This window comes from Taudactylus pleione, unplaced genomic scaffold (assembly GCF_031769625.1).
Source record: "Taudactylus pleione unplaced genomic scaffold, aTauple2 ptg000791l, whole genome shotgun sequence".
In the NCBI taxonomy this organism is placed as follows: domain Eukaryota; kingdom Metazoa; phylum Chordata; class Amphibia; order Anura; family Myobatrachidae; genus Taudactylus; species Taudactylus pleione.
The window spans coordinates 1,387,832-1,404,774 of NW_028285193.1; the positions used below are offsets into that span (position 1 = coordinate 1,387,832).

At 45.8% G+C, this 16,943-nt stretch overlaps 1 long non-coding RNA gene across 5 annotated transcripts in view; it reads left to right on the forward strand.

Annotated features, from left to right (window-relative positions):
- LOC148474988 (uncharacterized) overlaps positions 1 to 15,592 on the forward strand; it is a 269,290-nt gene extending 253,698 nt beyond the window's left edge. For all 5 annotated transcript variants that reach the window (XR_015872789.1, XR_015872791.1, XR_015872792.1 and 2 more), the window contains one exon: positions 14,352 to 15,592. This is a non-coding gene — a long non-coding RNA (uncharacterized LOC148474988). The remainder of the gene's footprint in view (positions 1 to 14,351) is intronic.
- The last annotated feature ends 1,351 nt before the right edge of the window (positions 15,593 to 16,943 follow it).

Here is a 16,943-nt window from a genome sequence, read left to right on the forward strand (position 1 = left end):
AGTTGTTAGGTTAGGGTGAGGCACTAGAAGGAGGGTTAGGGTTCGGCTGCGAGAGGTGTTAGGGTTAGGCTGTGAGCGGTGTTAGGTTAGGGTGAAGCACTAGAGGGAGGGTTAGGGTTAGGCTGTGAGAGGTGTTAGGTTAGGATGAGGCACTAGAGGGAGGGTTAGGGTTAGGCTGTGAGAGTTGTTAGGTTAGGGTGAGGCACTAGAGGGAGGTTTAGGGTTAGGCTGTGAGAATTGTTAGGTTAGGGTGAGGCACTAGAGGGAGGGTTAGACTGTGAGAGGTGTTAGGTTAGGGTTAGGCTGTGAGAGGTGTTAGGTTAGGGTGAGGCACTAGAGGGAGGGTTATGTTTAGGCTGCTGGAAGGTTAGGGATAGGCTGCGTGAGGTGTTAGGTTGGGGATAGTCTGTGAGAGCTGTTTGGTTAATGTTAGGCTGCGAGAGGTGTTAGGTTAGGGTGAAGCACTAGAGGGAGGGTTAGGGTTAGGCTGCGAGAGGTGTTAGGTTAGGGTGAGGCACTAGAGGGAGGGTTAGGCTGTGTGAGTTGTTAGGGTGAGGCACTAGAGGGAGGGTTAGGGTTGGGATGTGAGAGGTGTTAGGTTAGGGTTAGGCTGTGAGAGGTGTTAGGTTAGGGTTAGGCTGTGAGAGGTGTTAGGTTAGGGTGAAGCACTAGAAGGAGGGTTAGGATTAGGCTGCGAGAGGTGTTAGATTAGGGTGAGGCACTAGAGTTAGGGTTAGGCTGTGAGAGGTGCTAGGTTAGGGTTAGGCTGCTGGAAGGTTAGGGTTAGTCTGCGAGAGGTGTTAGGTTAGGGTTAGACTGTGAGAGGTGTTAGGCAAGGATGAGGCACTAGAGGGAGGGTTAGGGTTAGGCTGTGAGAGTTGTTAGGTTAGGGTGAGGCACTAGAAGGAGGATTAGGGTTCGGCTGCGAGAGGTGTTAGGGTTAGGCTGTGAGAGGTGTTAGGTTAGGGTGAAGCACTAGAGGGAGGGTTAGGGTTAGGCTGTGAGAGGTGTTAGGTTAGGATGAGGCACTAGAGGGTGGGTTAGGGTTAGGCTGTGAGAGTTGTTAGGTTAGGGTGAGGCACTAGAGGGAGGGTTAGGCTGTGAGAGTTGTTAGGTTAGGGTGAGGCACTAGAGGGAGGGTTAGGCTGTGAGAGTTGTTAGGTTAGGGTGAGGAACTAGAGGGAGGGTTAGGGTTAGGCTGTGAGAGGTGTTAGGTTAGGGTTAGGCTGCGAGAGTTGTTAGGTTAGGGTGAGGCACTAGAGGGAGGGTTAGGGTTAGGCTGCGAGAGGTGTTAGGTTAGGGTGAGGCACTAGAGGGAGGGTTAGGCTGTGAGAGGTGTTAGGTTAGGGTTAGGCTGCTGGAAGGTTATGGTTAGTCTGCGAGAGGTGTTAGGTTAGGGTTAGGCTGTGAGAGGTGTTAGGTAAAGATGAGGCACTAGAGGGAGGGTTAGGCTGTGAGAGTTGTTAGGTTAGGGTGAGGCACTAGAAGGAGGGTTAGGGTTAGGCTGTGAGAGGTGTTAGGTTAGGGTGAGGCTGCTGGAAGGTTAGGGTTAGCCATTAGGGCGAGAGTTAGGCATACTCACCACCAGAAGCGCCACTTGATCCACCGGGCCTGGAAGACACCAGGTAAGTCACAACTATACCACCAGGGACATTTTATTGACATTCTAATCATGTCGATATTTCATCCATGTGTACATAATGGCTGTTGACATGGTAAATGTCTATAAAATATACCACACCTGATGTTTATTAGGGAACATATTTGTGTAGTGTAGGAAATTATTAAGGAAAGCTATGTGGAGAATCGTGGCGAGCGAGCTATACCACCCTCAGAGATTATAGACAAGTTTCTTATTTGTGTATATACAGGTCTCAGGGCCGCGCCCTGTGCAGGAATGGACTCATGCGCCCTGCGAAGCCGTGCGCCACTGAAAATGTGGACGTGGCCTAATTGCCATATGACATGCCCCTTAAATGATGTTATTTGAGGGGGTGCCCGTATAGCACGCCTCCCGTTAACGTCAGGCTGGGGGCGAGCACAGCACTACGTCAGTAGCTGGCCTGCCCCCAGCTCTGCCGCGCACATGTGCGCGGCATCTATTCCTCTTCTACAGGGCCGGCACCATGGGTGGAATAGCGGGGTAGTGCCCGAAAAATGGGACTGTCCCGGTCAAATCGGGAATGGCTGGGAGGGGTGCATCCTCTATGGGGTGGCACCTCTGTTCCACCGCACTGGTCGAACGTGCCTCAAGCCGGCCCTGACAGGTCCCCATAGTAACGCAACTCCAATAAAATGTATATTACCTTCATGTGCCCTAATGGATAGTAAGGGCCCGATTTAATTAGAGGTGAAAAGCCTCGATCAGTGATAAGCGCGATGTTTTCGCCTCATTCATCTATGTTTTGAGGTGAAGTTTTCGCCTACTTATACAATAGGCGAAAACGCGTACAGTATGTGCGAATGCAGCGAATAGCCAAACTAGCGAAATGGACATTTTTTTTGGGGGGGGGGAATCAGTCTGTACCCCATAAAAAGCCTAACTGACCCGTTATAGAAGTCTATTATTAGCCCTAATAAAAGTAATTAGGGATCTTATATTGAGTGAAAGGGCTGTTATATGCATGTTTGCATAAGTGTGGAATAATTATATATAAAGTAAAGTTTTTTATGAAAAAATAATTGCTGTAGTTAAATTGGGGGTAAATGGGTGCTAGTATATTTTTGTGTCTATAAAGTGCAGATTAAAAAATGTTAATAATAAACCTGCTGCAGCCTCCTGCAATCCTAAAAACACCTCTCCCATCCATACAGCACCCCAAAGTATCTATTCCAGTACTTTAGACCCATTTTCAAACACTTTTTACATTTTCGCCCCAAAAATTACATGTCTTCTTTGGGGTGAATTAAGATTTTTTTTTTTTGCCTAATTAGTCATTAGGGGGGAGAGGGGTGGCCAGAGAGTTCACCCACAGCTATAGCGAGCGGTCAGGAAGATGGTCGCGATGGTCAAGACCATCGCGACCATCGGGCTTGCGACGAGACCCTTGTGGTAAGGTCTCGTTGCTGCAAGCCCCAGAGAGATTTTGGCTCTAACAGAGCCGAAATCTCTCCCACTGACATCACTCGTGATGTCAGTGGGGCCGCCCCCAAACGGAAGGGGCGTGCTGTCGATGTTGAGTGCCCGTCGCTATCCGGCTCTCATGCATGCGCACAACGGAGCCGGCTCCGTCGTGCGCATGCATACTGGGCCACCATTGAATCAGGCCCCAAGTCCCCACATTTTTTACTCAAAAATAGGGATTTTGCACATCTATTCACCTGCCTGTGGGTGGAGAAACTTTTTTGCCTGTTTTTGCCTATGGAGTTTTCACACATGCGAGCATGTCCTGGAATTGAATAGGGCGATACTTTGGAAAGTGGCGAAAACCGTGCATCGGCGAAAACTTTTCACCGATCGTGGCTTTTCACCTCTAATTGAATACAGGTCTATTGTTTTGGAGAAAAATTATTGTACTTCAGTTATGTGCTCCCTTTCTAATTGAAAAGAACATTAAAATGTACCAGCTTCCTATAGCCCCTAAGGGTGGTATTGGGGGAGGGGAGGGGGTGCTTTGAATGCCGGTACTTTCCCAGCTAGAGATTATTCAAGGGGCTCCTTTTGTGACAAGTTGAGTTCATAGAGGAGAGATTAAGCACAGAAACCCTTCAATGTAGCCTTATACCAGTGATTCCCTACCTCGGTCCTCAAGGCACACTAACAGTCCTGGTTTTAGTGATATCCATGCTTCAGCACAGATGGCTAAATCAAAATAACTAAGGTACTAATTAAGTCACCTGTGCGCAACTATGGCTATCCTTAAAACCTGGACTGTTAGTGTGCTTTGAGGACCGTGGTTGGAAACCCCTGCCCTACACCCTTACTGATGCCCATGTGCCAGGGGACAGACGTTACTCCTTCACTGTGACCGTGGGAGTGGTTACAGCTGGAAAAGCGCCAGTATGGCGTTACTCTTATGGTCGCAGCATTGTCACAAAATAATTAGCGGTAGTCGTGGCTGCCTGCCAAATTCTATTGCAGTGACAAAGAAGGGAGAGTGGGTGGGGGGGGTAATATTTTGAGAAAGCAGCAGAAACGTTAATAAGCACAATTTGTTTATCCCGTTTCCAAGCCCACCGTCTGTCTAACGCCAATAATAACATTGCAATAAAGCATGACACCTGTTATTGTTCCTTAGTTACACTGTAAAGGCTCCTAGTTTGCCCGTTAGGTGAATACATTTCCGGGGTGCTATTCTGTATCTCTTGGGCTGGTACCTGTGGGTCAAAGAGTGGGGTTTTATTCTGTTCAGAGAAGAGAGATCTAGGCCATATTTCACACATATTTATTGTCAGGTAGCATGGCACAGCAGGAGGAACAGAATACATATCAGATTTGGGAATATTTCACCTATTGCTATTGCATCTTGGCAAGTTGCACAATGGTTTGCCTATTACATGTACCGGGAAATTATTCATAAGATGAGGACATTTAGGGGAACTCAGTTCCCAATCACAATTTTTTTCAGAGTTTCCGGTATCGCATAGTTTATTTACTTAGGCGCACCGAGTGAATCCAAAATGGGCGGAAATCACGCAAAAGAAAAATTAATGCAAAAATCGGCTACTCCTGCCCATATGTGGAGTCGTGCGAAACTTAAGATGTGTCTGCCTCCGCCTCAGCAACACACAGCTTACGCCAAGTCAGCATCATAACTGTATATTTGTACCTGCCCTGCAGCAAATACAATACATACGTCAACTAACGTGCATAACGGCATTTGCTTAGACATACCCTTACTGTTCTTGGCCTGTGTATGCGCACCGAGTCCCAGATATGCGCGATTCTGCATTGGCGCTTATCATTGCATTCTCTCCATAGGCATGTGCAGTACATACTGTATGTGTGCAATGTACAGTATAGCATGCAGTCCCTAGTAGTGAGCGGTGCATGTGTAGAGGCCCAGCAGGATGGCTGTGATACGGCCAGTGTCAGACTGGGGCATGAAGGGCCCACCGGGGGAATGCAGTGATAGGGGCCCATTCTTAGGGGTGTGGCTAGACTCCAGAGGGGGTGTGGCTAACCATTAGAGAGTGCATGGAGTGGGCCCCTTAGAAACATATATTTAGTAAATACTGCCAGTGCATGCATGATAATGTACCAGATTAATAGTAGAAATGCATTGTAGAAAATACACCATAGTGCTGGGCAGTATAATGCACATACAGTATGTATAATGCATAGTTCAAGTGAAGAGTCATGGACCTGATCCCTAGAGGAGGGGGTGGGCCCTCAGAAAGTGGGGCCCACCGGGGGATTCCCCTGTACCCCTGTGGGCCAGTCCAACCCTGGATACGGCTGACATCAAACACCAGATAACCAGAATTACTTCTCACAAAAGTAAATAACAGCTGCTGGATTAGAAACATTTTGAGGATCTGGGAAATGAGAGGGAGGATAATTAAGAAAAAAAAAAAAAAAGGGAAGAATTATTACAGACAGCAGTGCCTGGATCGTTTGCCCGTCCCTGACCTGGATGAGTACAATTGTTGGCACTCAAGAGTAAAGATTTGAATGCGATAGCACCTGTCGTTGTTTCAGACTGGCAGCGCGTTATAGAGCCCAGCATAACAACCGCACACGTGGGTGAACACCGGACCCCAGCTTGTGGTATTCTACGCAGAGCTGAATGGGTAAAGATCCTCTGCTGAGTCCTTGTGTTCTGTACAAATGCCCGGTGGGTATGTTTTGGGTGTTCCTGGAGCTCCCAGTTGTGAAGAATGTGAGAGACACAGAGTAAAGCCGTTTCCATGCTCTGAATCACTGCCTAATGCTGACAGCTGCAGGTACTAACTGATACTAGGAGATTATACCTTTGGCTCCTCTAGACTATTACAAAACCTCCTGATAACCGGCTCATGCAACTCGAGAAAGACAAATCCTTCTGGTAAAAGTCATTTTCGAAAGCTGTGGAGAATAACAATTCTGTAACGTGTCTTCTTGTCACAGCTGTTTCCCTGTTCGTCAGCCTAACAGACAATGTTGTCAGATGAAGACGCATTAGATGTATGGGATTTATCTCATACAGAGGTACCTATGGCACTGCCGTCTTCCCTCGCCTGTGTCACAGGAGCCATACATAACTAATCTGTGCTGGTATTAATATGTAGATGATCAGATTAGATGCAGAACTTCCCTACACATGAGCATGTAGCATCTTCAGCACCTAATTCCACAGGAGGCATCTTGTCTATATAGAGGCCGCCAGCCAGCTTCTCTGAGCCACTGCTGCTTCCGAAGACGCAGCGTCAGATCTTCTGCGTGAACATCGCTCATCTGAGAAACCCTCTGGTGACGCCAGTGTTTTCATGCTGCCGGGGGTCCGGTAAAGCTGCATCGAAAGATACAGACACTGGCCTCGGCATACCTTGAAAACAGGGCCAGCGTTTCAGTATTCTAGAAAACTGAACGTATTCACCTGTCCACACCCACCAACGGCCGCAGCATGTCAGTCATGAGACAGCTTGGGGAACTGCTTGCAATCCCGCAGAACAAGATCTGTAGATGAGCAGTGTGGAAATCTCACACCATTGGAGATGTGCGCAAACCATCGGGTTTGCGTACATCCCTGAATCAAGCCTTTAAGCACTGATCCCATGAAAACTTGTCCCGCCTTCCTTGATTTATTTCTTCAGGCTGCTGCTAATCATAGATCATTCTGCAGATTTGCATGGACTGCAAAGACTGCTACAGTAACATGACACATGAGGTAGTGAGCAGAGGGGCTTTAATGTGTCCCTCTGAGCTCTGTTTTAACTGCCGTATATACCCCGTCCTCCCCCCTCTGTCTTCACAAGCTTAAATTCTGAGAGTCTGTGTCATATTGTCGGTAGCGTAATGGCGAGTGCAGTATGCCACCTCGGTACTAATGTTTGTTAAAGCATTGTAACAGAGTCTGCGTTATAACGTTTAATGCTATACCATCATGTTTAAAGTTATAGTGCTGACACTGCTTTAACACTACTGCTGTGTCAGCATACTCTGCTCGACATTGCGCTGCCGACAGTGTGATTGTCGACATTGTGTCTGCACATCCTACTGATTTGTAGCAGACTGTCTGTGTCTGGCAGCCAGATATTGCGTGCGCCTTGTGTATTGTTACAGCTTCATCACCTGATATGCTGATAGCTGTGGCCATTTATCAGCCATTATTTTTTACCCTCCATAGAGATATTGAAATGGAGATAATGATGATCTGTACGAGAATAAGTATCTAACTTGCTCTTTAAATAACAATAAACCTAGGTGGGATTGCTGCTTTAAGGTAATACTATGGGGTCTATGTATTAAGCCTTGGAGAGAGATAAATTACCAAGCAATCAGCTCCTAACTGACATTTTTCAAACACAGCCTGTAACATGACAGGAGCTGATTGGTTGGTACTTTATATCCATCCACTTTATCTCTCTCCAAGGTTTAGTACAAAGACTTGTGTATGTGTGTGTGTGTGTACACGCACCAGGATTGTCCAGCATGGAGACCCCTTTAATGTCACGGACAACTAGTGAATTAATTGTACTCTTGCTATTGGTTGAGCCTGCAATATGGCTGCTTCCACTATGTGTAGGGGACGGTATTTATGATTAAAGTTACGGTGGATGAGTTTATCTGTTCTTATTTGAGTCTCTCTCCATACAGTGGGTTTTGGCTGCAGCTTTACCTCTATGAATATTTACTGTGTCTTCCGAGCCGTCACTTTCTCTGATGTCTCGTACCCTGAGGACTGGGTGGAACAATGCTGTTCTTGTTTTACAGCTCGGAATGGGTGAAAGAAGTGGCTTGATGGTTCCTTTGCTCTTCAGATGCTTTGCTAATGCTGCTCTCTGCTCCTGGGATTCATGTCTGCGTCCTCTGATGTGTAGGTGTGTTGGTATTACCCTCGTGAGTGTCAGCAGTGGGATTAGACACATCAATAGCGCACTCTTAGCTGGAAAGCTGTAATGTAACGAAGGAATGTGTCTGTAAATACCACTGTCACAGTCAGACCCGGGAGGGGAGGTTTGTGCATCAAAATGCTACAAGTATCATTGAAAGCATCATGTGTGTCTGTATTAGGTCTCTGTGCATACAGTGCAGTCATAGCATGTCTACTGTATGCACAGGGGGACCGTGATCCCTATAACTCACCACGCCTGTCCATTCACAATACAGCACATCTGAGAACCCAAAGCCCCAGGTTTGCTTAATGAGAAGTGTTTTATCTGTGGATTCTGAAAGAGTCTTTGTTTATGTTGTGTTTGACTCACGCGCCTCACAATGGACGGAATATGCATAAATAAGAGACAGAATTTGCATTCCTGTAACATCACTCATCTTTGTTTTATTAACTATCACTTTGGTGTTTTTTTTTTTATATATATAAATCATTTTCAGAAATCATCTGTGACCACAAGATTACTCACGGCGGTATTAACTCCTTCAGTGGTTTAAGGGTACAGCCTCTCTCTAATACCTCAGGAGCCAACGAGGGAGAATTTGAAAGCACTAAGGGCTTGATTCAGATATGCACGCAAATGCCATCGCAGTTTTGATCTCATACGGATCGCAATTGCGAAAATATGCTAATGTCTCCAAAGTTACCAGTGGAAAGAGACATTCACTGCTGGCTTGTCATATACGTCTGACCACATGCAACAGCGAAAACGTCGGGAACATCGGTGTTGATGGCTAATTTATGCATGGCAATGAAACGGAGTTTAAATGTTCCCTGCGTTTGCCTAGCCACCCCCGTGACTGTCACTCAGTTTGCGAGTGAATCCTCTGCGTGAGCCTAATTGCAATTTAATTAAATTGCTTAATCTGCGTGAAAAACATCTGCATTTGCTTGCAGATCTGAATCAGGTCTAATCAACCGCAACCACATGGGGATGTTCCACCTGAAACGTTATGTGTTTCGGTTGGTAACTGCACATAGATAAAAAAGGAATCCTTCCCTTTATCTACGTTATAGCTGCTGACAGAGACATATTTACTGTAATACAAAGAATTGATTCTCTTGGGCGCAAATGCACTATTTATACAAAGTTCTCATTTAGAGTAACAATATGCTCCCACTAGGATAAATTAGAGTCATTCATACTCTCATACATTATTTCGTACTTATCCAGATGTGCAAATCTTTATTAGATTGAATGACGTAGTTCTCTCCCAACGCGTTTCGTGAAACAACTGTCCGCTTCATCAGAGTAAACGTGATGTTGTTACTTAGTGGGTATTATGGGCGTAAGAATATGGAGATCTATGTAGAATAGTGTCCCTGCAGACTTCCAGATCAGTGCAGGGTGCAATACAGAGTATACTAACGTATTAACGCCAAGGGCGTCCCATGTGCAGAAGGCCCCCACTCCATGCAGCGGGCCCCCCCACATGTCTGCTGCTGGTGGCCATCTGTTGGGTGACATGTTTGAAAAATGGCACATGCACAGAAGATTACAAAGGCTCTGGTACAGTGTCATAGTCTTTAGATCCCCTGTGACATCTTTAAGACTACATCACCCAAAAGATGACTGGCAGCAGAAGGTATGAGGGGCACTGCATGGCACAGTGGAGTCTATTGTTTGTGCAGGGTGTGTGGCACGTTGACCCTCTTGTCCCTGGAGCTTGTGTTCACCATACACCCTGCACCCATTATAGATATGCCATTGGTTGCTGACTTCTATAGCTTATGTGCTTTGGTGGTCTAGTGGCCGATCCATACTTACCTACTCTCCCAGGATGTTTAGGAGACTCACGAGTCTCAGGTAGACAAACCTCCTCTGCGTCCATTTCTCCTTCATCATTGTAACCCCACCTCCAGATGCACAATACCACAAATCGTGGCACTACACAGTGGGAGGCGGGACCACAAAGTTGCAGTTCAAGTCACCACGCCCCTTGCATCTCCCTCCTAATGAAAGTTAACTACTGGTGGTTAACTCATACACTACTGGTGGTTAACTCATACTTGCCCACTCTTCTGGAACAGCCGCGAGGCTCCCACAAATTGGGTGGCGCTTCCGTCCACCCGCAAGAGAGGGAAGGTCTCCTGAACTGGCCACCCCCCACCACCGCACCCTCACGACAATTCCGTTCGCATCCCTGGCAAAAGTGGGTGGTTCGGAGGGGGCCGATGACACAATTTGTCCTGAGCCTCCTCATCGTAGCCCCGCCACCAGCTGTACAAAGCCGGAAATCTCAGCATTGTATAGTGGGGTGGGGCTGCAATGACACGCTTGCACCGCCACACCCCTGCAACGCCCACCTATTCTGCCACCACGCCCCCTGCTGTGCCGACCTGGCTGTCCCGTCCCGGAGGTGGCAGCCAGAAAGTATGGGTTAACCTTGATGGTCTGAAACAATCAATGGAGGACCATCGATGGTTTCACTCACGATGGTCATTCCTGCTCTCTTACTCAAGGGGCAGCAAACCAATCATAGTTGGGGGGGGGTGAAGTTTTTCCGAGGGGCAGAGCTATGCTCCGTATCCCAGCGCAAGGGAGTAAAAAGCCATCGCCGGACTCTGCACAATCGATGGTGGAGAACCATTGGATCTCCGCCATTGATTGCAAAACCACCGGCAGTTAACCATCAATGGTCCATGGCCATCCCTACTTCCACATCCGTCTCCCTCTCCATTTTCCATGGGGCCTGGTAAACAGTCTGTATGTATAGATAGCCAGAGAGTAACAGTGACTGACCAATCAGATTCTACTTAACATTTAACCAGCACCTTCTAGAAGATAATAGCTAGAATCTGATTGGTTGCTATGGGCAACATCTCCACTTCTAAAACTCTCATTGTAGTTAATTTACCCCCTATGTCTCTTCTTACATGTTTTCTATTTATATAAATTACATATAGATGTATTTGACACTATAACTCATTGATGCTCATGTTACCGCTAACTCACTTGTGGGTTTTTTACTTTGTGTTCTTTTAATTGTTTTTTTTTTCTTCTTCTGTGATTGGCACGAGTAAAACACTTTAGGAATACCTACAGTGATCTTCCCGATGCTAGTAAAAATACGTGTCAGGTGCATTTGACAAGCATGTAAAAATACCAGTGGGTATGTGGCCTTATACCAAGAATTGCTGTAATCCTGGTGTGCCCATTATCATAACAACACAAAACCACAAGATGTGAGAGTGCATCAGATAAGGGCAGAGAATACCTGTGAATTAGAGAGTGCACACCTTCTGGCATTTTGCCTGCTGATGTTGGGAGCGCTCTTTCCGGCTTTAGCCTGGAAGAATGTCAAGCATTCCCCCAGTGGCAAAGCAGAACCATTGAGAAATAACTTAAATATCACTGCATGACTGCTTGCACTCGCCCCACTCGCACACCTTGTGAATGGGCTTTTAAATGTGTCCCTTTAACAATGTAAACACTGGATATACTTGTCCTATGTCAAGTTTGTTCTCCCGACTTACAACGATTGCTGGGCTTTAAATCCTGACCCAGTAATCTGTAGCTCCGTCCCCTGTGTTCATCTCCAGTGTTCAGTGAGATATAAATGCACACTCATGCTTGTCTAACTGGGCCCCGGGCAGTCGGTTGAACTGGAGTGCATTGAATAACAGGCAGATGCTTGTGCAGATCTCTGTACTGTGCTCACCTACCGGGAACTTGTATGGCCGAAGTAAGTCAGTACTGCAGTTATCTAAGTAGAGAAGACAGTTATAAATGTTAAACATAGCAGGACGTTGTAAAAAGGATTTCTGTATATAGTTGTATGGGTCAGTGCAGTAAAGCTGTGCAGCCAGAATATTGGCATTCTCTGTGTTCATACAGCCACAGAATCTATGGAAAAAACAGGGAATGTTGTTATTGCTGCTATAGCAGGAGAGAAATGTACAGTATATAGGGCTAAACAGGCTACTCTGCAGTACCCATAGCAGAAGACTTTGTGGTTTCAGCTGAAGTTGCTTATATAACACTAGTTTCTTGAACCCTCCCTGTGCTTTGGACACAGGGCCATGCCTGAATGTTTTAGTGCCCCCCTGGTTCTCTCGGGCACAATGCCCACCCCTCTGGTGCTCTACAGCACCTCCTCTCAACTTTGTTTCCGTACCTCCCAAGTTTTCATGTGGGTAAAGCAAGACAAGGGCTCTCTGGTAGAGGTTGTGCATCATAGGTGTATGACCATTGCATCCAGACACGCAGGTCTGCTCCCGTGTTCCTTAGCCCTTAATGGCGCACACGCCATAGAAGGTGGGCACAGACCCTTTTTTACCACTGTACTCTTATGCAGAGCAGTGGGTGAACAAGGAATCGTTCACAACCTTCTGGCCAGATCGGGATGAAGCTTTCCTAGATCTGGACATTGGGACAAAGTTCTCAAATGTAAAGTGGTGCAGATCAGTATAGAGTTGGGAAACGTCTAAATCTCGGAGGTAAAATAAAGCTGCCCTGCCTTTGTGGGCTACGTCTGAGAGTCGGCATCATTTATCCTATATGGAAAAAAATAAAATTTGTCATCACGGTTTGTCCAGGTGAAAATTAGGGGCAATTAGCAGCTTTTTGTCCATAGCACCAATGCACCTCGAGAGCCGCAGTAAAAATCACCCATCACTGCCAGGGCTCACCCATCATCCTGTGCAAAATGTGTTCATGTACTAGGTGCTTTCTTGAACCTTTGATTTATTTACAGTTCGTTAAAAACCAACCCCACGGTCCACAACAGGACATTTTCAATGCCGCGCTCTGCGATGCCTGGTCGTAAGTTGTTCCCTCTGTTTAAGCGGGCTCTTTGGTCGGGCATACTTAAGCATGACGCTGGCGAAACATATATTTGGGTAAGGCAACAGGTTGGCGCACTATTCGACCGTGCACTTCCCATAGTACATCACCCAAAATATCTTATAATAACAAGCTCTGAGGGACATAGTGAGTATTCCATACTGTTCTCAAAAATATCACTGCAGAAGTCTCATTGTTCAATTCTGCGAAGTCGGACTTTCCAGCCATAAATGAGTTGTTTTAATAATAAACCACTCTTTCCTTCCGATAGCAGCCCCTGCATTTTTTATGAGACATTTTTATGGTTGTAATGGTGCGTCAGGGCCCGAGAGGGGGCCGGGAGGTTATTCAGCAGCTAGGGTTACTAAAGATTTACTGTAAAAATGCAGTCATATTAAACCCTGCCAGATACTTCTCATTCTTCTCTCATAATAATGATGCGTCACAGAGGTTTTAGCTTCTAATACGGCAGTACTAGAAAGATTTTCATATTTTTATCGCTGCGGATAGTATCCAGCAGCTGACGGGTCTGTGATTTTACCACGTGCACAGATAATGCCCCAATCTGCTAAACCCTTCGCACTCAGTATTACATGTCTAACATCCTTGTAGTTGTTCCAGTGATTTTTTTATTTCATTATTTTCTCATTCGGGAACGCGTTTTCTCAGAAACAAAAAGGGCTTCCACAGATCAAGAATGGACATAATTTGATTGCTAAAGTAACAGTCACATTAAGGTGACTTTTACAGGACTTACGATGACTTTTGGCTGCTCCCCACCACGTTTAGATTAAACAGGTCAACCCAGCTACCGAGCCGCACCTTACGCGTTTCACTGATATCGGTGATTCCATTTCATGTCCAGTGGCATTCAGGAATTGATGTGTTGGCCAAAACACCTTATTATATATATATATCACAATGTGCCCACTCCTACGGTGCTACAATTGTGTAGAATAAAAATACAATATTTGACATACTATAGAAAATTACTTTTGTACAAACACTGTAAAACCTTTTCATTTTGCTTGAAGTGATTGGCAAATTGTTGCACTCTCTTGAAATAAATATTACCTGCATTAAAAGATAATCCAAATAGTTTTCCTATCTATATACTGTTTGTTACTGTTTGTAGTTGGAACTCATAGAGATAACTTTCAAGACTTATCAGCTGATTGTTTTCAAGGTTTGATTAGGGTCTGAGTACATTGGTATTATCCTACTTCTCATCTCCTGCTCATCAGCTAAGTTCCAGGTTTTGAATTTGGTATGGATAGAGCAACTTGTATCCAATCAGATTGCTCACAGCATTACAGAGTATGTCAGGAAACTTGTGCACTGATCTTGTTGGTCACTGGTGGATTTGGTTCGACAAGGCAATGTCACAGTAGTGGAGAATGGAAGTCTGAGAGATACAGAGTGGACACAGTAGGGGCCTGAGGCTCCTGTGATAAATCTGCAGGAAGATTTTGGTGTCTGTATGAAATGAAGTTCAAACACCGACTGTAATTGGGTTTCTTTTTATTTTCTAGTTTGGAACCTGTCAGCTGATGTCCACCAATAATCCACGTATGATGTAGATCTCCATGGAGACCTCAAAGGAGAGAAAAGTCACAGAAGATGGTGCTGGGTGTGCTCCCGGGTCATAGTACGGGCACTTGTCAATCACCATGCCAGCTGCAAGGAGAACATATTACATTAACATTGCTTAGAGCACTGTCTACTGTTGTCCCTGGCAACGTCTAATCAGCACTGAGCAATTACTGTGGTGTCCAGGTCATTACTGGATGGTTACAGTAACAGGTTGTAAAGTTATTCTGATCAATAAACAGAAAGTTTACATATATTTATATTTAATACACATTCCCCTAATTGCTTCGCATTCTATTCTGCTGTCTTCTGGTGAACAAATATAAACCCACATTGTTTTTAAGCTATGTACTAATGAGCAGGACATTTCTGTTGATGCCTATTATTAAACTCAGATTTAGAAAGCTGTAGTCTGTGCGCTGTTCTCACTTCTTCCCCCCCCCCCCCCCCTGGCATTTAATAGACAGCCCCTCTTATTGCTGGTACTTTACTGCATTGTGATAATGTTACTGCTAGACCGGAAACGCTTAGTGCCGCAGAGAAGCTCTGCGCTTATGGGGCCTATTCATGAAGCCCCAACACCGGCACAAAATGCAGTTTCTGCCGGGGAAAGGGTTAGCTTAGGATCGGCCCTATTTATTAAAGAACTAACGCTGATGTCTCTGACATGCAGAGGATAACACATCTCCCATAGCTCTCTATAGGAATGGCGATATTACCCAATTTTTATCAAACTCCAAAAAAGCTTATCTCAGCGCTTGGCCTTGGTAACTAACGCCATTTGCAGATGGCATTAGCAGCTATTTCCCATAGGTAATAGATGATAATTAGCTTTACACCTGCACATACACAGACTATCTGCCGCGTACGGTTACTGGTTTCCTGTAGGCCTGACCAGGGAGTGGAGTCTTTTGCAGCAGCATTAAGATATCGGTGTCAGACTTCGCTATGGGGAAATGGCTTAGCGGGACGGCTTTTCAGAAACATTGTTACATAACTTCACTAAATTGGAGCTAAGAGAGGCGATAGGGTTCATTATTTATCAGGGAAAATAAATAGGCCCCTCAATTTATTTTACAATCACGACAGAAGACGAAAGTCACGTTAGTATCAGCTGTTTATCTTCACTGTGCAATTCTATCTTTCGCATTCAGTCTTTAATAAAGTTATTATTTGTGTAAGATATATGTCTGTTTTTGTTCCATTATTGGGACTCTAGAAGAAACTTTTGCAGATACTGTTGAGAATCCCGGTTGCAGTTTTCTGGCCAGTTGCACATAGGAAGGAAACGGTTTTGTGAACTACAACTCCCGTCAGATATTATTGTGTGCATCCAAGAGCAGCACCACAAATCTGTCTCTTATGCCTGTCCTCATCACCGTGCTGGTTACATACGTCCTGATTCAGAGATAAGCGCTAATGCTGCCGCAGCTGGGAATTTGTGTGCAGACGCTGTGCGAAATTCCGCAAATGTGGCAGCCGCCGGGATATGCTTTGTACTGTAACTCCCACCGATGGCGTCATAAACCACTTCGTACAGCCAATTATCGTACAGCTTAATAACCTTATAGTCACGCAGATTGGGGGACGGGACTGAGACGCTGGAGCAGGGGCGTATCTTTAATGTGTGCACCCATAGTATTACCGCACCGCACACCCTGCACCCATAGTATTACTTACCACTCCGGATTCTCACGTTGGCGCGGGGGTCCGGCGCTGTAAAAACGACTGGAAAATGACCACCGCGGCCATTTTCCCAGTGACCTGCGCATACTCTATAGACTCTGGGCGCACTCTAATGCCCAGAGTCTATAACTCCGGCGCTGGCCGTGCAAAGCTCAGTGCGCTGTCGGCTGCCGGACAGAGTGGAGGGGGCCCGTGTTGGAGACTGCACGAGAGCCCCATCCGCTCTAGAAACGCCCCTGCCCTGCAGCCATTTTTACTGCGTACGGGGTCGCGGTCTGACACATGACCCGAAAACGGTCCCAGCCTATCACTCTGTGAATAAAGCCTCACTGCGGGTGACATCGGTAATGGAAATTCATACTTGTCACGTAGATCACCGATAATCACTCAAGTGTTTAAACATCTGCATTGCAGCCATCTCTGAATCAGACCCTAAAAAAAAAAAGTGTCGACCATTTTGTGTCGACAATTCAAATGTCGATATTTTCACCATAATGACCTTTTGTACCTGTCAATCTTCATACATGTTGACCTTTTAAACCTGTAGACCTTTTGCCTGTTGGTGTCTATCTAGACACTGTCGACCTTTACTGTCTACCTATTGACTGGCATCCAGCCGTGTTATCATGGGCATCACTGTAAAGCACTCATATAAATGAATAACATTGTGCACTGTCCAGAATCTGGATGAGTGACGGCGATTGGAGGGTTCCCTGTGCGGGGGCTGAGTGTAGGGCTGTTTGCAGTGCAGCGGGGGCCTAAGCAAATTGCCCCAGCACTGTTTTAGTGCCACTTGTTTGAAAGTATGTAAGTTTAATTTCTTGTTACATAAAGGTGGACACATCCTT